Below are 23,843 nucleotides of genomic sequence, written 5' to 3'. Positions count from 1 at the left end.
CGTCACGTTCGAATCTCCCACGTCACGCCCACCTCACGTTCGAACCTCCCACGTCAAACCCACGTCACTTTCGAATCTCCCACGTCACACCCACGTCACATTCGAAACTCCCACGTCACACCCACGTCACGTTCTAATCTCCCACGTCACGCCCACGTCACGTTCGAATCTCCCACGTCACGCTCACGTCACGTTCGAATCTCCCACGTCACACCCACCTCACGTTCGAAACACCCACATCACACCCACGCCACGTTCGAAACTCCCACGTCACACCCACGTCACGTTCGAATCTCCCACGTCACACCCACGTCACGTTCGAATATCTTACGTCACGCCCACGTCACGCTCACGTCACGTTCGAATCTCCGACTTCACACCCACGTCACGTTCGAATTACCCACGTCACGCCCACGTCACATTCGAATCTCCCACGTCACACCCACGTCACGTTCGAATCTCCCACGTCACGTTCGAATCACCCACGTCACGCCCACGTCACGTTCGAATCTCCCACGTCAAACCCACCTCGCGTTCGAAACACCCACGTCACACCCACGTCACGTTCGAAACTCCCACGTCACACCCACGTCACGTTCGAATCTCCCACGTCACACCCACGTCACGTTCGAATTACCCACGTCACGCCCACGTCACATTCGAATCTCCCACGTCACACCCACGTCACGTTCGAATCTCCCACGTCACGTTCGAATCACCCACGTCACGTCCACGTCACGTTCGAATCTCCTACGTCACACCCACGTCACGTTCGAATCACCCCCGTCACACCCACCTCGCCTTCGAAGCACATATCGAGCAACCATGCTCCTCCCTTGCAACAGCCTCACACTGCTAGTGCCAAGGTGTGAGGACAGCTGGTGTAGGCTTGCGGAGGGGAGGCAAGGGAGCCGGGCACTCGTGCTGGGGGCTGTCCTAGGCATGCGGAGGCAACCTCTGCCTTCCCAGTGCTCTTCCTCTGAGCCCTGCTTGGTGGGGGAGCCTTGAAGCAGGGTGGCACACCCTCGCCAATTTCGAACCACCCAGGTCACGTTCGAATCTGCCACGTCACACCCACGTCACGTTCGAATCTCCCACGTCACACCCACGTCACGTTCGAATTACACACGTCAAGCCCACGTCACATTCGAATCTCCCACGTCACACCCACGTCACTTTCGAATCTGCCACGTCACACCCACGTCACGTTCGAATCTCCCACGTCACACCCACGTCACGTTCGAATTACACACGTCACGCCCACGTCACATTCGAATCTCCCACGTCACACCCACGTCACGTTCGAATCTCCCACGTCACGCCCACGTCACATTCGAATCTCCCACGTCACACCCACGTCACGTTCGAATCTCCCACGTCACGTTCGAATCACCCACGTCACGCCCACGTCACGTTCGAATCTCCCACGTCACACCCACCTCACGTTCGAAACACCCACGTCACACCCACGCCACGTTCGAATCTCCCACGTCACACCCACGTCAAGTTCGAATCTCCCACGTCACACCCACGTCACTTTCGAATCTCCCACGTCACACCCACGTCACGTTCGAATCTCCCACGTCACACCCACGTCACTTTCGAATCTCCCACGTCACACCCACCTCGCCTTCGAAGCACATATCGAACAACCATGCTCCTCCCTTGCAACAGCCTCACACTGCTAGTGCCAAGGTGTGAGGACAGCTGGTGTAGGCTTGCGGAGGGGAGGCAAGGGAGCCGGGCACTCGTGCTGGGGGCTGTCCTAGGCATGCGGAGGCAACCTCTGCCTTCCCAGTGCTCTTGCCTCTGAGCCCTGCTTGGTGGGGGAGCCTTGAAGCAGGGTGGCACACCCTCGCCAATTTCGAACCACCCAGGTCACGTTCGAATCTCCCAGGTCACACCCACGTCACGTTCGAATCTCCCAGGTCACACCCACGTCACGTTCGAATTACACACGTCACGCCCAGGTCACGTTCGAATTACACACGTCACGCCCACGTCACATTCGAATTTCCCACGTCACACCCACGTCACGTTCGAAACTCCCACGTCACACCCACGTCACGTTCGAAACTCCCACGTCACACCCACGTCACGTTCGAATTACACACGTCACGCCCACGTCACATTCGAATCTCCCACGTCACACCCACCTCACGTTCGAAAATCCCACGTCACACCCACTTCAAGTTCTAATCTCCCACGTCACGCCCACGTCACGTTCGAATTACACACGTCACGCCCACATCACGTTCGAATTACACACGTCACGCCCACATCACATTCGAATCTCCCACGTCACACCCACGTCACGTTCGAATTACACACGTCACGTTCGAATCTCCCACGTCACACCCACGTCACGTTCGAATCTCCCACGTCACACCCACGTCACGTTCGAATCTCCCACGTCACACCCACGTCACATTCGAATCTCCCACGTCACACCCACGTCACGTTCGAAACTCCCACGTCACACCCACGTCACGTTCGAAACTCCCACGTCACACCCACGTCACGTTCTAATCTCCCACGTCACGCCCACGTCACGTTCGAACCTCCCACGTCACGCCCACGTCACATTCGAATCTCCCACGTCACACCCACGTCACGTTCGAATCTCCCACGTCACGTTCGAATCACCCACGTCACGCCCACGTCACGTTCGAATCTCCCACGTCACACCCAGGTCACGTTCGAATCTCCCACGTCACACCCACGTCACTTTCGAATCTCCCACGTCACACCCACGTCACGTTCGAATCTCCCACGTCACACCCACGTCACTTTCGAATCTCCCACGTCACACCCACCTCGCCTTCGAAGCACATATCGAACAACCATGCTCCTCCCTTGCAACAGCCTCACAGTGCTAGTGCCAAGGTGTGAGGACAGCTGGTGTAGGCTTGCGGAGGGGAGGCAAGGGAGCCGGGCACTCGTGCTGGGGGCTGTCCTAGGCATGCGGAGGCAACCTCTGCCTTCCCAGTGCTCTTGCCTCTGAGCCCTGCTTGGTGGGGGAGCCTTGAAGCAGGGTGGCACACCCTCGCCAATTTCGAACCACCCAGGTCACGTTCGAATCTCCCAGGTCACACCCACGTCACGTTCGAATCTCCCACGTCACACCCACGTCACGTTCGAATTACACACGTCACGCCCAGGTCACGTTCGAATTACACACGTCACGCCCACGTCACATTCGAATCTCCCACGTCACACCCACCTCACGTTCGAAAATCCCACGTCACACCCACGTCAAGTTCTAATCTCCCACGTCACGCCCACGTCACGTTCGAATTACACACCTCACGCCCACATCACGTTCGAATTACACACGTCACGCCCACATCACATTCGAATCTCCCACGTCACACCCACGTCACGTTCGAATCTCCCAGGTCACGTTCGAATCACCCACGTCACGCCCACGTCACGTTCGAATCTCCCACGTCACACCCACGTCACGTTCGAAAATCCCACGTCACACCCACGTCACGTTCGAATCTCCCACGTCACGCCCACGTCACGTTCGAAACTCCCACGTCACACCCACGTCACGTTCGAAACTCCCACGTCACACCCACGTCACGTTCTAATCTCCCACGTCACGCCCACGTCACGTTCGAATCTCCCACGTCACACCCACGTCACGTTCGAATTACACACGTCACGCCCACGTCACATTCGAATCTCCCACGTCACACCCACGTACCGTTCGAAACTCCCACGTCACACCCACGTCACGTTCGAATCTCCCACGTCACACCCAGGTCACGTTCGAAACTCCCACGTCACACCCACGTCACGTTCGAATCTCCCACGTCACACCCACGTCACATTCGAATCTCCCACGTCACACCCACGTCACGTTCTAATCTCCCACGTCACACCCAGGTCACGTTCGAAACTCCCACGTCACACCCACGTCACGTTCGAATCACCCACGTCACGCCCACGTCACATTCGAATCTCCCACGTCACACCCACGTCACGTTCGAAAATCCCACGTCACACCCAGGTCACGTTCGAAACTCCCACGTCACACCCACGTCACGTTCGAAACTCCCACGTCACGCCCACGTCACGTTCGAACCTCCCACGTCACGCTCACGTCACGTTCGAATCTCCCACGTCACGTTCGAATCACCCACGTCACGTCCACGTCACGTTCGAATCTCCCACGTCACACCCACCTCACGTTCGAAACACCCACATCACACCCACGCCACGTTCGAAACTCCCACGTCACACCCACGTCACGTTCGAATCTCCCACGTCACACCCACGTCACGTTCGAATATCTTACGTCACGCCCACGTCACGCTCACGTCACGTTCGAATCTCCCACGTCACACCCACGTCACGTTGGAATATTCACGTCACACCCACGTCACGTTCGAATTTCCCACGTCACACCCACGTCACGTTCGAATCTCCCACGTCACAACCACGTCACGTTCGAATCTCCCACGTCACACCCAAGGCACGTTCGAATCTCCCGCGTCACACCCACGTCACGTTCGAATATTCACGTCACACCCACGTCACGTTCGAATCTCCCACGTCACGCGCACGTCACGTTCGAATCTCCCACGTCACACCCACGTCACGTTCGAATTACACACGTCACGCCCACGTCACGTTCGAATCTCCCACGTCACACCCACGTCACGTTCGAATCTCCCACGTCACGCGCACGTCACGTTCGAATCTCCCACGTCACACCCACCTCGCCTTCGAAGCACATATCGAACAACCATGCTCCTCCCTTGCAACAGCCTCACACTGCTAGTGCCAAGGAGTGAGGACAGCTGCTGTAGGCTTGCGGAGGGGAGGCAAGGGAGCCGGGCACTCGTGGTGGGGGCTGTCCTAGGCATGCGGAGGCAACCTCTGCCTTCCCAGTGCTCTTGCCTCTGAGCCCTGCTTGGTGGGGGAGCCTTGAAGCAGGGTGGCACACCCACGCCAATTTCGAACCACCCAGGTCACGTTCGAATCTGCCACGCCACACCCAGGTCACGTTCGAATCTCCCACGTCACACCCACGTCACGTTCGAAACTCCCACGTCACACCCACGTCACGTTCGAATATCCACGTCACACCCACGTCACGTTCGAATCTCCCACGTCACACCCCCGTCACGTTCGAATCACACACGTCACACCCACGTTACGCCCACGTCACGGTCGAATCACCCACGTCACGCCCACGTCTCGTTCCAAACACCCACGTCACACCCACGTCACGTTCGAATCTCCCACGTCACGCTCACGTCACGTTCGAATCTCCCACGTCACACCCACGTCACGTTGGAATATTCACGTCACACCCACGTCACGTTCGAATTTCCCACGTCACACAAACGTCACGTTCGAATCTCCCACGTCACAACCACGTCACGTTCGAATCTCCCACGTCACACCCAAGGCACGTTCGAATCTCCCGCGTCACACCCACGTCACGTTCGAATATTCACGTCACACCCACGTCACGTTCGAATCTCCCACGTCACGCGCACGTCACGTTCGAATCTCCCACGTCACACCCACGTCACGTTCGAATTACACACGTCACGCCCACGTGACGTTCGAATCTCCCACGTCACACCCACGTCACGTTCGAATCACCCACGTCACACCCACGTTACGCCCACGTCACGGTCGAATCACCCACGTCACGCCCACGTCACGTTCCAAACACCCACGTCACACCCACGACACGTTCGAATCACCCATGTCACACCCACGTCACGTTCGAATCACCACGTCACACCCACGACATGTTCGAATCACCCACGTCACACCCACGTCACGTTCGAATCTCCCACGTCATACCCACGTCACACCCACGTCACGTTCCAATCACCCACGTCACGCCCACGTCACATTCGAATCTCCCACGTCACACCCACGTCACGTTCGAATCTCCCACGTCACGTTCCAAACTCCCACGTCACACCCACGTCACGTTCGAATCTCCCACGTCACACCCACGTCACGTTCGAATTACACACGTCACGCCCACGTCACTTTCGAATCTCCCACGTCACACCCACGTCACGTTCGAAACTCCCACGTCACACCCACGTCACGTTCGAATCTCCCACGTCACACCCACGTCACGTTCGAATTACCCACGTCACGCCCACGTCACGTTCGAATCTCCCACGTCACGCCCACGTCACATTCGAATCACCCACGTCACGCCCACGTCACATTCGAATCTCCCACGTCACACCCACGTCACGTTCGAATCTCCCACGTCACACCCACGTCACGTTCGATTCTCCCACGTCACACCCACGTCACGTTCTAATCTCCCACGTCACACCCAGGTCACGTTCGAAACTCCCACGTCACACCCACGTCACGTTCGAATCACCCACGTCACGCCCACGTCACATTCGAATCTCCCACGTCACACCCACGTCACGTTCGAAAATCCCACGTCACACCCAGGTCACGTTCGAAACTCCCACGTCACACCCACGTCACGTTCGAAACTCCCACGTCACGCCCACGTCACGTTCGAACCTCCCACGTCACGCTCACGTCACGTTCGAATCTCCCACGTCACGTTCGAATCACCCACGTCACGCCCACGTCACGTTCGAATCTCCCACGTCACACCCACGTCACGTTCGAATCTCCCACGTCACGCCCACGTCACATTCGAATCTCCCACGTCACACCCACGTCACGTTCGAATCTCCCACGTCACGTTCGAATCACCCACGTCACACCCACCTCGCCTTCGAAGCACATATCGAGCAACCATGCTCCTCCCTTGCAACAGCCTCACACTGCTAGTGCCAAGGTGTGAGGACAGCTGGTGTAGGCTTGCGGAGGGGAGGCAAGGGAGCCGGGCACTCGTGCTGGGGGCTGTCCTAGGCATGCGGAGGCAACCTCTGCCTTCCCAGTGCTCTTCCTCTGAGCCCTGCTTGGTGGGGGAGCCTTGAAGCTGGGTGGCACACCCTCGCCAATTTCGAACCACCCAGGTCACGTTCGAATCTGCCACGTCACACCCACGTCACGTTCGAATCTCCCACGTCACACCCACGTCACGTTCGAATTACACACGTCACGCCCACGTCACATTCGAATCTCCCACGTCACACCCACGTCACGTTCGAATCTGCCACGTCACACCCACGTCACGTTCGAATCTCCCACGTCACACCCACGTCACGTTCGAATTACACACGTCACGCCCACGTCACATTCGAATCTCCCACGTCACACCCACCTCACGTTCGAAAATCCCACGTCACACCCACGTCAAGTTCTAATCTCCCACGTCACGCCCACGTCACGTTCGAATTACACACGTCACGCCCACATCACGTTCGAATTACACACGTCACGCCCACATCACATTCGAATCTCCCACGTCACACCCACGTCACGTTCGAATCTCCCAGGTCACGTTCGAATCACCCACGTCACGCCCACGTCACGTTCGAATCTCCCACGTCACACCCACGTCACGTTCGAATCTCCCACGTCACACCCACGTCACGTTCGAATTACACACGTCACGCCCACGTCACATTCGAATTTCCCACGTCACACCCACGTCACGTTCGAAACTCCCACGTCACACCCACGTCACGTTCGAAACTCCCACGTCACACCCACGTCACGTTCTAATCTCCCACGTCACGCCCACGTCACGTTCGAACCTCCCACGTCACGCCCACGTCACATTCGAATCTCCCACGTCACACCCACGTCACGTTCGAATCTCCCACGTCACGTTCGAATCACCCACGTCACGCCCACGTCACGTTCGAATCTCCCACGTCACACCCAGGTCACGTTCGAAACTCCCACGTCACACCCACGTCACGTTCGAAACTCCCACGTCACGCCCACGTCACGTTCGAACCTCCCACGTCACGCTCACGTCACGTTCGAATCTCCCACGTCACGTTCGAATATTCACGTCACACCCACGTCACATTCGAAGCACCCACGTCACAACCACCTCACGTTCGAAACACCCACGTCACACCCACGCCACGTTCGAATCTCCCACGTCACACCCACGTCACACCCACGTCACGTTCGAATATTCACGTCACACCCACGTCACGTTCGAATTTCCCACGTCACAACCAGCTAACGTTCGAATCTGCCACGTCACGCCCACGTCACTTTCGAATCTCCCACGTCACACCCACGTCACGTTCGAATCTCCCACGTCACACCCACGTCACGTTCGAATCTCCCACGTCACGTTCGAATCTCCCACTTCACACTCACGTCACGTTCGAATATCCTACGTCACGCCCACGTCACGCGCACGTCACGTTCGAATCTCCCACGTCACACCCACGTCACTTTCGAATCTCCCACGTCACACCCACCTCGCCTTCGAAGCACATATCGAACAACCATGCTCCTCCCTTGCAACAGCCTCACACTGCTAGTGCCAAGGTGTGAGGACAGCTGGTGTAGGCTTGCGGAGGGGAGGCAAGGGAGCCGGGCACTCGTGCTGGGGGCTGTCCTAGGCATGCGGAGGCAACCTCTGCCTTCCCAGTGCTCTTCCTCTGAGCCCTGCTTGGTGGGGGAGCCTTGAAGCTGGGTGGCACACCCTCGCCAATTTCGAACCACCCAGGTCACGTTCGAATCTCCCAGGTCACACCCAGGTCACGTTCGAAACTCCCACGTCACACCCACGTCACGTTCTAATCTCCCACGTCACACCCACGTCACTTTCGAATCTCCCACGTCACACCCACGTCACATTCGAATCTCCCACGTCACACCCACGTCACATTCGAATTACCCACGTCACGCGCACGTCACATTCGAATCTCCCACGTCACACCCACGTCACGTTCGAATCTCCCACGTCACACCCACGTCACGTTCGAAACTCCCACGTCACACCCACGTCACGTTCGAATCTCCCACGTCACACCCATGTCACGTTCGAATCTCCCACGTCACGTTCGAATATCCTACGTCACGCCCAGGTCACGTTCGAAACACCCACGTCACACCCACGCCACGTTCGAATCTCCCACGTCACACCCACGTCACACCCACGTCACGTTCGAATATTCACGTCACACCCACGTCACGTTCGAATTTCCCACGTCACAACCACCTAACGTTCGAATCTGCCACGTCACGCCCACGTCACTTTCGAATCTCCCACGTCACACCCACGTCACGTTCGAATCTCCCACGTCACACCCACGTCACGTTCGAATCTCCCACGTCACGCGCACGTCACGTTCGAATCTCACACGTCACACCCACGTCACGTTCGAATATCCTACGTCACGCCCACGTCACGCGCACGTCACGTTCGAATCTCCCACGTCACACCCACGTCACTTTCGAATCTCCCACGTCACACCCACCTCGCCTTCGAAGCACATATCGAACAACCATGCTCCTGCTTTGCAACAGCCTCACACTGCTAGTGCCAAGGAGTGAGGACAGCTGGTGTAGGCTTGCGGAGGGGAGGCAAGGGAGCCGGGCACTCGTGCTGGGGGCTGTCCTAGGCATGCGGAGGCAACCTCTGCCTTCCCAGTGCTCTTGCCTCTGAGCCCTGCTTGGTGGGGGAGCCTTGAAGCAGGGTGGCACACCCACGCCAACTTCGAACCACCCAGGTCAAGTTCGAATCTGCCACGTCACACCCAGGTCACGTTCGAATCTCCCACGTCACGCCCACGTCACGTTCGAATCTCCAACTTCACACCCACTTCACTTTCGAATCTCCCACGTCACACCCACGTCACACCCACGTCAAGTTCGAATCTCCCACGTCACACCCACGCCACGTTCGAATATTCACGTCACACCCACGTCACGTTCGAATTTCCCACGTCACACCCACGTCACGTTCGAATCTCCCACGTCACACCAACGTCACGTTCGAATCACCCACGTCACGCCCACGTCACGTTCGAATCTCCCACGTCACACCCACCTCACGTTCGAATCACCCACGTCACACCCACGCCACGTTCGAATCTCCCACGTCACACCCACGTCACACCCACGTCACGTTCGAATCACCCACGTCACAACCACCTCACGTTCGAATTGCCACGTCACACCCAAGGCACGTTCGAATCTCCCACGTCACACCCACGTCACGTTCGAATCTCCCACGTCACGCCCACGTCACGTTCGAATCTCCCACGTCACGTTCGAATCTCCCACGTCACACCCACGTCACGTTCGAATCTCCCACGTCACACCCACGTCACGTTCGAATCTCCCACGTCACGCCCACGTCATGTCCGAATCACCCACGACACACCCACGTCACGTCCGAATCACCCACGACACACCCACGTCACGTTCGAAACTCCCACGTCACGCCCACGTCACGTTCGAATTACACACGTTACGCCCACGTCACATTGGAATCTCCCACGTCACACCCACGTCACGTTCGAATTACCCACGTCACACCCACGTCACGTTCGAATCTCCCACGTCACGCCCACGTCACGTTCGAATTACACACCTCACGCCCACATCACGTTCGAATTACACACGTCACGCCCACATCACATTCGAATCTCCCACGTCACACCCACGTCACGTTCGAATCTCCCAGGTCACGTTCGAATCACCCACGTCACGCCCACGTCACGTTCGAATCTCCCACGTCACACCCACGTCACGTTCGAATTACACACGTCACGCCCACGTCACATTCGAATTTCCCACGTCACACCCACGTCACGTTCGAAACTCCCACGTCACACCCACGTCACGTTCGAAACTCCCACGTCACACCCACGTCACGTTCTAATCTCCCACGTCACGCCCACGTCACGTTCGAATTACACACGTCACGCCCACGTCACATTCGAATCTCCCACGTCACACCCACGTCCCGTTCGAATCTCCCACGTCACGTTCGAAAACCCACGTCACGCCCACGTCACGTTCGAATCTCCCACGTCACACCCAGGTCACGTTCGAAACTCCCACGTCACGCCCACGTCACGTTCGAACCTCCCACGTCACGCTCAAGTCACGTTCGAATCTCCCACGTCACGTTCGAATCACCCACGTCACGTCCACGTCACGTTCGAATCTCCCACGTCACACCCACCTCACGTTCGAAACACCCACATCACACCCACGCCACGTTCGAAACTCCCACGTCACACCCACGTCACGTTCGAATCTCCCACGTCACACCCACGTCACGTTCGAATATCTTACGTCACGCCCACGTCACGCTCACGTCACGTTCGAATCTCCCACGTCACACCCACGTCACGTTGGAATATTCACGTCACACCCACGTCACGTTCGAATTTCCCACGTCACACCCACGTCACGTTCGAATCTCCCACGTCACAACCACGTCACGTTCGAATCTCCCACGTCACACCCAAGGCACGTTCGAATCTCCCGCGTCACACCCACGTCACGTTCGAATATTCACGTCACACCCACGTCACGTTCGAATCTCCCACGTCACGCGCACGTCACGTTCGAATCTCCCACGTCACACCCACGTCACGTTCGAATTACACACGTCACGCCCACGTCACGTTCGAATCTCCCACGTCACACCCACGTCACGTTCGAATCTCCCACGTCACGCGCACGTCACGTTCGAATCTCCCACGTCACACCCACCTCGCCTTCGAAGCACATATCGAACAACCATGCTCCTCCCTTGCAACAGCCTCACACTGCTAGTGCCAAGGAGTGAGGACAGCTGCTGTAGGCTTGCGGAGGGGAGGCAAGGGAGCCGGGCACTCGTGCTGGGGGCTGTCCTAGGCATGCGGAGGCAACCTCTGCCTTCCCAGTGCTCTTGCCTCTGAGCCCTGCTTGGTGGGGGAGCCTTGAAGCAGGGTGGCACACCCACGCCAATTTCGAACCACCCAGGTCACGTTCGAATCTGCCACGCCACACCCAGGTCACGTTCGAATCTCCCACGTCACACCCAGGTCACGTTCGAAACTCCCACGTCACACCCACGTCACGTTCGAATATTCACGTCACACCCACGTCACGTTCGAATCTCCCACGTCACACCCCCGTCACGTTCGAATCACCCACGTCACACCCACGTTACGCCCACGTCACGGTCGAATCACCCACGTCACGCCCACGTCACGTTCCAAACACCCACGTCACACCCACGACACGTTCGAATCACCCATGTCACACCCACGTCACGTTCGAATCACCACGTCACACCCACGACATGTTCGAATCACCCACGTCACACCCACGTCACGTTCGAATCTCCCACGTCATACCCACGTCACACCCACGTCACGTTCCAATCACACACGTCACGCCCACGTCACATTCGAATCTCCCACGTCACACCCACGTCACGTTCGAATCTCCCACGTCACGTTCCAAACTCCCACGTCACACCCACGTCACGTTCGAATCTCCCACGTCACACCCACGTCACGTTCGAATTACACACGTCACGCCCACGTCACTTTCGAATCTCCCACGTCACACCCACGTCACGTTCGAAACTCCCACGTCACACCCACGTCACGTTCGAATCTCCCACGTCACACCCACGTCACGTTCGAATTACCCACGTCACGCCCACGTCACATTCGAATCACCCACGTCACGCCCACGTCACGTTCGAATCTCCCACGTCACGCCCACGTCACATTCGAATCACCCACGTCACGCCCACGTCACATTCGAATCTCCCACGTCACACCCACGTCACGTTCGAAAATCCCACGTCACACCCACGTCACGTTCGAATCTCCCACGTCACGCCCACGTCACATTCGAATCTCCCACGTCACACCCACGTCACGTTCGAATCTCCCACGTCACACCCACGTCACGTTCTAATCTCCCACGTCACGCCCACGTCACGTTCGAATCTCCCACGTCACGTTCTAAACTCCCACGTCACACCCACGTCACGTTCGAATCTGCCACGTCACACCCACGTCACGTTCGAAACTCCCACGTCACACCCACGTCACGTTCGAATCTCCCACGTCACACCCACGTCACGTTCGAAACTCCCACGTCACACCCACGTCACGTTCGAATCTCCCACGTCACACCCACGTCACGTTCGAATTACACACGTCACGCCCACGTCACTTTCGAATCTCCCACGTCACACCCACGTCACGTTCGAAACTCCCACGTCACACCCACGTCACGTTCGAATCTCCCACGTCACACCCACGTCACGTTCGAATTACCCACGTCACGCCCACGTCACATTCGAATCACCCACGTCACGCCCACGTCACGTTCGAATCTCCTACGTCACATCCACGTCACTTTCGAATCTCCCACGTCACACCCACGTCACGTTCGAATTACAAACGTCACACCCACTTCACGTTCGAATCTCCCACGTCACACCCACGTCACGTTCGAATTACACACCTCACGCCCACGTCACATTCGAATCTCCCACGTCACACCCACGTCACGTTCGAAAATCCCACGTCACACCCACGTCACGTTCGAATCTCCCACGTCACGCGCACGTCACATTCGAATCTCCCACGTCACACCCACGTCACGTTCGAATCTCCCACGTCACACCCACGTCACGTTCTAATCTCCCACGTCACGCCCACGTCACGTTCGAATCTCCCACGTCACACCCACGTCACGTTCGAATTTCCCACGTCACGCCCACGTCACATTCGAATCTCCCACGTCACACCCACGTACCGTTCGAAATTCCCACGTCACACCCACGTCACGTTCGAATCTGCCACGTCACACCCAGGTCACGTTCGAAACTCCCACGTCACACCCACGTCACGTTCGAATCTCCCACGTCACACCCACGTCACATTCGAATCTCCCACGTCACACCCACGTCACGTTCTAATCTCCCACGTCACACCCAGGTCACGTTCGAAACTCCCACGTCACACCCACGTCACGTTCGAATCTCCCACGTCACGCCCACCTCACGTTCGAACCTCCCACGTCAAACCCACGTCACTTTCGAATCTCCCACGTCACGCCCACGTCACATTCGAATCTCCCACGTCACACCCACGTCACGTTCGAATCTCCCACGTCACGTTCGAATCACCCACGTCACGCCCACGTCACGTTCGAATCTCCCACGTCACGCCCACCTCACGTTCGAACCTCCCACGTCAAACCCACGTCACTTTCGAATCTCCCACGTCACACCCACGTCACATTCGAAACTCCCACGTCACACCCACGTCACGTTCTAATCTCCCACGTCACGCCCACGTCACGTTCGAACCTCCCACGTCACGCTCACGTCACGTTCGAATCTCCGACTTCACACCCACGTCACGTTCGAATTACCCACGTCACGCCCACGTCACATTCGAATCTCCCACGTCACACCCACGTCACGTTCGAATCTCCCACGTCACACCCACGTCACGTTCGAATCTCCCAGGTCACGTTCGAATCACCCACGTCACGCCCACGTCACGTTCGAATCTCCCACGTCACACCCACGTCACGTTCGAATCTCCCACGTCACACCCACGTCACGTTCGAATTACACACGTCACGCCCACGTCACATTCGAATTTCCCACGTCACACCCACGTCACGTTCGAAACTCCCACGTCACACCCACGTCACGTTCGAAAATCCCACGTCACACCCACGTCACGTTCTAATCTCCCACGTCACGCCCACGTCACGTTCGAACCTCCCACGTCACGCCCACGTCACATTCGAATCTCCCACGTCACACCCACGTCACGTTCGAATCTCCCACGTCACGTTCGAATCACCCACGTCACGCCCACGTCACGTTCGAATCTCCCACGTCACACCCAGGTCACGTTCGAATCTCCCACGTCACACCCACGTCACTTTCGAATCTCCCACGTCACACCCACGTCACGTTCGAATCTCCCACGTCACACCCACGTCACTTTCGAATCTCCCACGTCACACCCACCTCGCCTTCGAAGCACATATCGAACAACCATGCTCCTCCCTTGCAACAGCCTCACACTGCTAGTGCCAAGGTGTGAGGACAGCTGGTGTAGGCTTGCGGAGGGGAGGCAAGGGAGCCGGGCACTCGTGCTGGGGGCTGTCCTAGGCATGCGGAGGCAACCTCTGCCTTCCCAGTGCTCTTGCCTCTGAGCCCTGCTTGGTGGGGGAGCCTTGAAGCAGGGTGGCACACCCTCGCCAATTTCGAACCACCCAGGTCACGTTCGAATCTCCCAGGTCACACCCACGTCACGTTCGAATCTCCCACGTCACACCCACGTCACGTTCGAATTACACACGTCACGCCCAGGTCACGTTCGAATTACACACGTCACGCCCACGTCACATTCGAATCTCCCACGTCACACCCACCTCACGTTCGAAAATCCCACGTCACACCCACGTCAAGTTCTAATCTCCCACGTCACGCCCACGTCACGTTCGAATTACACACCTCACGCCCACATCACGTTCGAATTACACACGTCACGCCCACATCACATTCGAATCTCCCACGTCACACCCACGTCACGTTCGAATCTCCCAGGTCACGTTCGAATCACCCACGTCACGCCCACGTCACGTTCGAATCTCCCACGTCACACCCACCTCACGTTCGAATTACACACGTCACGCCCACGTCACATTCGAATTTCCCACGTCACACCCACGTCACGTTCGAAACTCCCACGTCACACCCACGTCACGTTCGAAACTCCCACGTCACACCCACGTCACGTTCTAATCTCCCACGTCACGCCCACGTCACGTTCGAATTACACACGTCACGCCCACGTCACATTCGAATCTCCCACGTCACACCCACGTCCCGTTCGAATCTCCCACGGCACGTTCGAAAACCCACGTCACGCCCACGTCACGTTCGAATCTCCCACGTCACACCCACGTCACGTTCGAATCACCCACGTCACACCCACGTTACGCCCACGTCACGGTCGAATCACCCACGTCACGCCCACGTCACGTTCCAAACACCCACGTCACACCCACGACACGTTCGAATCACCCATGTCACACCCACGTCACGTTCGAATCACCACGTCACACCCACGACATGTTCGAATCACCCACGTCACACCCACGTCACGTTCGAATCTCCCACGTCATACCCACGTCACACCCACGTCACGTTCCAATCACACACGTCACGCCCACGTCACGTTCGAATCACCACGTCACACCCACGACATGTTCGAATCACCCACGTCACACCCACGTCACGTTCGAATCTCCCACGTCATACCCACGTCACACCCACGTCACGTTCCAATCACACACGTCACGCCCACGTCACATTCGAATCTCCCACGTCACACCCACGTCACGTTCGAATCTCCCACGTCACGTTCCAAACTCCCACGTCACACCCACGTCACGTTCGAATCTCCCACGTCACACCCACGTCACGTTCGAATTACACACGTCACGCCCACGTCACTTTCGAATCTCCCACGTCACACCCACGTCACGTTCGAAACTCCCACGTCACACCCACGTCACGTTCGAATCTCCCACGTCACACCCACGTCACGTTCGAATTACCCACGTCACGCCCACGTCACGTTCGAATCTCCCACGTCACGCCCACGTCACATTCGAATCACCCACGTCACGCCCACGTCACATTCGAATCTCCCACGTCACACCCACGTCACGTTCGAATCTCCCACGTCACACCCACGTCACGTTCGATTCTCCCACGTCACACCCACGTCACGTTCTAATCTCCCACGTCACACCCAGGTCACGTTCGAAACTCCCACGTCACACCCACGTCACGTTCGAATCACCCACGTCACGCCCACGTCACATTCGAATCTCCCACGTCACACCCACGTCACGTTCGAAAATCCCACGTCACACCCAGGTCACGTTCGAAACTCCCACGTCACACCCACGTCACGTTCGAAACTCCCACGTCACGCCCACGTCACGTTCGAACCTCCCACGTCACGCTCACGTCACGTTCGAATCTCCCACGTCACGTTCGAATCACCCACGTCACGCCCACGTCACGTTCGAATCTCCCACGTCACACCCACGTCACGTTCGAATTACCCACGTCACGCCCACGTCACATTCGAATCTCCCACGTCACACCCACGTCACGTTCGAATCTCCCACGTCACGTTCGAATCACCCACGTCACACCCACCTCGCCTTCGAAGCACATATCGAGCAACCATGCTCCTCCCTTGCAACAGCCTCACACTGCTAGTGCCAAGGTGTGAGGACAGCTGGTGTAGGCTTGCGGAGGGGAGGCAAGGGAGCCGGGCACTCGTGCTGGGGGCTGTCCTAGGCATGCGGAGGCAACCTCTGCCTTCCCAGTGCTCTTCCTCTGAGCCCTGCTTGGTGGGGGAGCCTTGAAGCTGGGTGGCACACCCTCGCCAATTTCGAACCACCCAGGTCACGTTCGAATCTGCCACGTCACACCCACGTCACGTTCGAATCTCCCACGTCACACCCACGTCACGTTCGAATTACACACGTCACGCCCACGTCACATTCGAATCTCCCACGTCACACCCACGTCACGTTCGAATCTGCCACGTCACACCCACGTCACGTTCGAATCTCCCACGTCACACCCACGTCACGTTCGAATTACACACGTCACGCCCACGTCACATTCGAATCTCCCACGTCACACCCACCTCACGTTCGAAAATCCCACGTCACACCCACGTCAAGTTCTAATCTCCCACGTCACGCCCACGTCACGTTCGAATTACACACGTCACGCCCACATCACGTTCGAATTACACACGTCACGCCCACATCACATTCGAATCTCCCACGTCACACCCACGTCACGTTCGAATCTCCCAGGTCACGTTCGAATCACCCACGTCACGCCCACGTCACGTTCGAATCTCCCACGTCACACCCACGTCACGTTCGAATCTCCCACGTCACACCCACGTCACGTTCGAATTACACACGTCACGCCCACGTCACATTCGAATTTCCCACGTCACACCCACGTCACGTTCGAAACTCCCACGTCACACCCACGTCACGTTCGAAACTCCCACGTCACACCCACGTCACGTTCTAATCTCCCACGTCACGCCCACGTCACGTTCGAACCTCCCACGTCACGCCCACGTCACATTCGAATCTCCCACGTCACACCCACGTCACGTTCGAATCTCCCACGTCACGTTCGAATCACCCACGTCACGCCCACGTCACGTTCGAATCTCCCACGTCACACCCAGGTCACGTTCGAAACTCCCACGTCACACCCACGTCACGTTCGAAACTCCCACGTCACGCCCACGTCACGTTCGAACCTCCCACGTCACGCTCACGTCACGTTCGAATCTCCCACGTCACGTTCGAATATTCACGTCACACCCACGTCACATTCGAAGCACCCACGTCACAACCACCTCACGTTCGAAACACCCACGTCACACCCACGCCACGTTCGAATCTCCCACGTCACACCCACGTCACACCCACGTCACGTTCGAATATTCACGTCACACCCACGTCACGTTCGAATTTCCCACGTCACAACCAGCTAACGTTCGAATCTGCCACGTCACGCCCACGTCACTTTCGAATCTCCCACGTCACACCCACGTCACGTTCGAATCTCCCACGTCACACCCACGTCACGTTCGAATCTCCCACGTCACGTTCGAATCTCCCACTTCACACTCACGTCACGTTCGAATATCCTACGTCACGCCCACGTCACGCGCACGTCACGTTCGAATCTCCCACGTCACACCCACGTCACTTTCGAATCTCCCACGTCACACCCACCTCGCCTTCGAAGCACATATCGAACAACCATGCTCCTCCCTTGCAACAGCCTCACACTGCTAGTGCCAAGGTGTGAGGACAGCTGGTGTAGGCTTGCGGAGGGGAGGCAAGGGAGCCGGGCACTCGTGCTGGGGGCTGTCCTAGGCATGCGGAGGCAACCTCTGCCTTCCCAGTGCTCTTCCTCTGAGCCCTGCTTGGTGGGGGAGCCTTGAAGCTGGGTGGCACACCCTCGCCAATTTCGAACCACCCAGGTCACGTTCGAATCTCCCAGGTCACACCCACGTCACGTTCGAAACTCCCACGTCACACCCACGTCACGTTCTAATCTCCCACGTCACACCCACGTCACTTTCGAATCTCCCACGTCACACCCACGTCACATTCGAATCTCCCACGTCACACCCACGTCACATTCGAATTACCCACGTCACGCGCACGTCACATTCGAATCTCCCACGTCACACCCACGTCACGTTCGAATCTCCCACGTCACACCCACGTCACGTTCGAAACTCCCACGTCACACCCACGTCACGTTCGAATCTCCCACGTCACACCCATGTCACGTTCGAATCTCCCACGTCACGTTCGAATATCCTACGTCACGCCCAGGTCACGTTCGAAACACCCACGTCACACCCACGCCACGTTCGAATCTCCCACGTCACACCCACGTCACACCCACGTCACGTTCGAATATTCACGTCACACCCACGTCACGTTCGAATTTCCCACGTCACAACCACCTAACGTTCGAATCTGCCACGTCACGCCCACGTCACTTTCGAATCTCCCACGTCACACCCACGTCACGTTCGAATCTCCCACGTCACACCCACGTCACGTTCGAATCTCCCACGTCACGCGCACGTCACGTTCGAATCTCACACGTCACACCCACGTCACGTTCGAATATCCTACGTCACGCCCACGTCACGCGCACGTCACGTTCGAATCTCCCACGTCACACCCACGTCACTTTCGAATCTCCCACGTCACACCCACCTCGCCTTCGAAGCACATATCGAACAACCATGCTCCTGCTTTGCAACAGCCTCACACTGCTAGTGCCAAGGAGTGAGGACAGCTGGTGTAGGCTTGCGGAGGGGAGGCAAGGGAGCCGGGCACTCGTGCTGGGGGCTGTCCTAGGCATGCGGAGGCAACCTCTGCCTTCCCAGTGCTCTTGCCTCTGAGCCCTGCTTGGTGGGGGAGCCTTGAAGCAGGGTGGCACACCCACGCCAACTTCGAACCACCCAGGTCAAGTTCGAATCTGCCACGTCACACCCAGGTCACGTTCGAATCTCCCACGTCACGCCCACGTCACGTTCGAATCTCCAACTTCACACCCACTTCACTTTCGAATCTCCCACGTCACACCCACGTCACACCCACGTCAAGTTCGAATCTCCCGCGTCACACCCACGCCACGTTCGAATATTCACGTCACACCCACGTCACGTTCGAATTTCCCACGTCACACCCACGTCACGTTCGAATCTCCCACGTCACACCAACGTCACGTTCGAATCACCCACGTCACGCCCACGTCACGTTCGAATCTCCCACGTCACACCCACCTCACGTTCGAATCACCCACGTCACAACCACCTCACGTTCGAATTGCCACGTCACACCCAAGGCACGTTCGAATCTCCCACGTCACACCCACGTCACGTTCGAATCTCCCACGTCACGCCCACGTCACGTTCGAATCTCCCACGTCACGTTCGAATCTCCCACGTCACACCCACGTCACGTTCGAATCTCCCACGTCACACCCACGTCACGTTCGAATCTCCCACGTCACGCCCACGTCATGTCCGAATCACCCACGACACACCCACGTCACGTCCGAATCACCCACGACACACCCACGTCACGTTCGAAACTCCCACGTCACGCCCACGTCACGTTCGAATTACACACGTTACGCCCACGTCACATTCGAATCTCCCACGTCACACCCACGTCACGTTCGAATTACCCACGTCACACCCACGTCACGTTCGAATCTCCCACGTCACGCCCACGTCACGTTCGAATTACACACCTCACGCCCACATCACGTTCGAATTACACACGTCACGCCCACATCACATTCGAATCTCCCACGTCACACCCACGTCACGTTCGAATCTCCCAGGTCACGTTCGAATCACCCACGTCACGCCCACGTCACGTTCGAATCTCCCACGTCACACCCACGTCACGTTCGAATTACACACGTCACGCCCACGTCACATTCGAATTTCCCACGTCACACCCACGTCACGTTCGAAACTCCCACGTCACACCCACGTCACGTTCGAAACTCCCACGTCACACCCACGTCACGTTCTAATCTCCCACGTCACGCCCACGTCACGTTCGAATTACACACGTCACGCCCACGTCACATTCGAATCTCCCACGTCACACCCACGTCCCGTTCGAATCTCCCACGTCACGTTCGAAAACCCACGTCACGCCCACGTCACGTTCGAATCTCCCACGTCACACCCAGGTCACGTTCGAAACTCCCACGTCACGCCCACGTCACGTTCGAACCTCCCACGTCACGCTCAAGTCACGTTCGAATCTCCCACGTCACGTTCGAATCACCCACGTCACGTCCACGTCACGTTCGAATCTCCCACGTCACACCCACCTCACGTTCGAAACACCCACATCACACCCACGCCACGTTCGAAACTCCCACGTCACACCCACGTCACGTTCGAATCTCCCACGTCACACCCACGTCACGTTCGAATATCTTACGTCACGCCCACGTCACGCTCACGTCACGTTCGAATCTCCCACGTCACACCCACGTCACGTTGGAATATTCACGTCACACCCACGTCACGTTCGAATTTCCCACGTCACACCCACGTCACGTTCGAATCTCCCACGTCACAACCACGTCACGTTCGAATCTCCCACGTCACACCCAAGGCACGTTCGAATCTCCCGCGTCACACCCACGTCACGTTCGAATATTCACGTCACACCCACGTCACGTTCGAATCTCCCACGTCACGCGCACGTCACGTTCGAATCTCCCACGTCACACCCACGTCACGTTCGAATTACACACGTCACGCCCACGTCACGTTCGAATCTCCCACGTCACACCCACGTCACGTTCGAATCTCCCACGTCACGCGCACGTCACGTTCGAATCTCCCACGTCACACCCACCTCGCCTTCGAAGCACATATCGAACAACCATGCTCCTCCCTTGCAACAGCCTCACACTGCTAGTGCCAAGGAGTGAGGACAGCTGCTGTAGGCTTGCGGAGGGGAGGCAAGGGAGCCGGGCACTCGTGCTGGGGGCTGTCCTAGGCATGCGGAGGCAACCTCTGCCTTCCCAGTGCTCTTGCCTCTGAGCCCTGCTTGGTGGGGGAGCCTTGAAGCAGGGTGGCACACCCACGCCAATTTCGAACCACCCAGGTCACGTTCGAATCTGCCACGCCACACCCAGGTCACGTTCGAATCTCCCACGTCACACCCAGGTCACGTTCGAAACTCCCACGTCACACCCACGTCACGTTCGAATATTCACGTCACACCCACGTCACGTTCGAATCTCCCACGTCACACCCCCGTCACGTTCGAATCACCCACGTCACACCCACGTTACGCCCACGTCACGGTCGAATCACCCACGTCACGCCCACGTCACGTTCCAAACACCCACGTCACACCCACGACACGTTCGAATCACCCATGTCACACCCACGTCACGTTCGAATCACCACGTCACACCCACGACATGTTCGAATCACCCACGTCACACCCACGTCACGTTCGAATCTCCCACGTCATACCCACGTCACACCCACGTCACGTTCCAATCACACACGTCACGCCCACGTCACATTCGAATCTCTCACGTCACACCCACGTCACGTTCGAATCTCCCACGTCACGTTCCAAACTCCCACGTCACACCCACGTCACGTTCGAATCTCCCACGTCACACCCACGTCACGTTCGAATTACACACGTCACGCCCACGTCACTTTCGAATCTCCCACGTCACACCCACGTCACGTTCGAAACTCCCACGTCACACCCACGTCACGTTCGAATCTCCCACGTCACACCCACGTCACGTTCGAATTACCCACGTCACGCCCACGTCACATTCGAATCACCCACGTCACGCCCACGTCACATTCGAATCTCCCACGTCACACCCACGTCACGTTCGAAAATCCCACGTCACACCCACGTCACGTTCGAATCTCCCACGTCACGCCCACGTCACATTCGAATCTCCCACGTCACACCCACGTCACGTTCGAATCTCCCACGTCACACCCACGTCACGTTCTAATCTCCCACGTCACGCCCACGTCACGTTCGAATCTCCCACGTCACGTTCTAAACTCCCACGTCACACCCACGTCACGTTCGAATCTGCCACGTCACACCCACGTCACGTTCGAAACTCCCACGTCACACCCACGTCACGTTCGAATCTCCCACGTCACACCCACGTCACGTTCGAAACTCCCACGTCACACCCACGTCACGTTCGAATCTCCCACGTCACACCCACGTCACGTTCGAATTACACACGTCACGCCCACGTCACTTTCGAATCTCCCACGTCACACCCACGTCACGTTCGAAACTCCCACGTCACACCCACGTCACGTTCGAATCTCCCACGTCACACCCACGTCACGTTCGAATTACCCACGTCACGCCCACGTCACATTCGAATCACCCACGTCACGCCCACGTCACGTTCGAATCTCCTACGTCACATCCACGTCACTTTCGAATCTCCCACGTCACACCCACGTCACGTTCGAATTACAAACGTCACACCCACTTCACGTTCGAATCTCCCACGTCACACCCACGTCACGTTCGAATTACACACCTCACGCCCACGTCACATTCGAATCTCCCACGTCACACCCACGTCACGTTCGAAAATCCCACGTCACACCCACGTCACGTTCGAATCTCCCACGTCACGCGCACGTCACATTCGAATCTCCCACGTCACACCCACGTCACGTTCGAATCTCCCACGTCACACCCACGTCACGTTCTAATCTCCCACGTCACGCCCACGTCACGTTCGAATCTCCCACGTCACA

This window comes from Apteryx mantelli, chromosome 8 (genome assembly GCF_036417845.1).
Source record: "Apteryx mantelli isolate bAptMan1 chromosome 8, bAptMan1.hap1, whole genome shotgun sequence".
NCBI lineage: Eukaryota > Metazoa > Chordata > Aves > Apterygiformes > Apterygidae > Apteryx > Apteryx mantelli.
Note: the sequence above shows the minus strand (reverse complement) of the source record.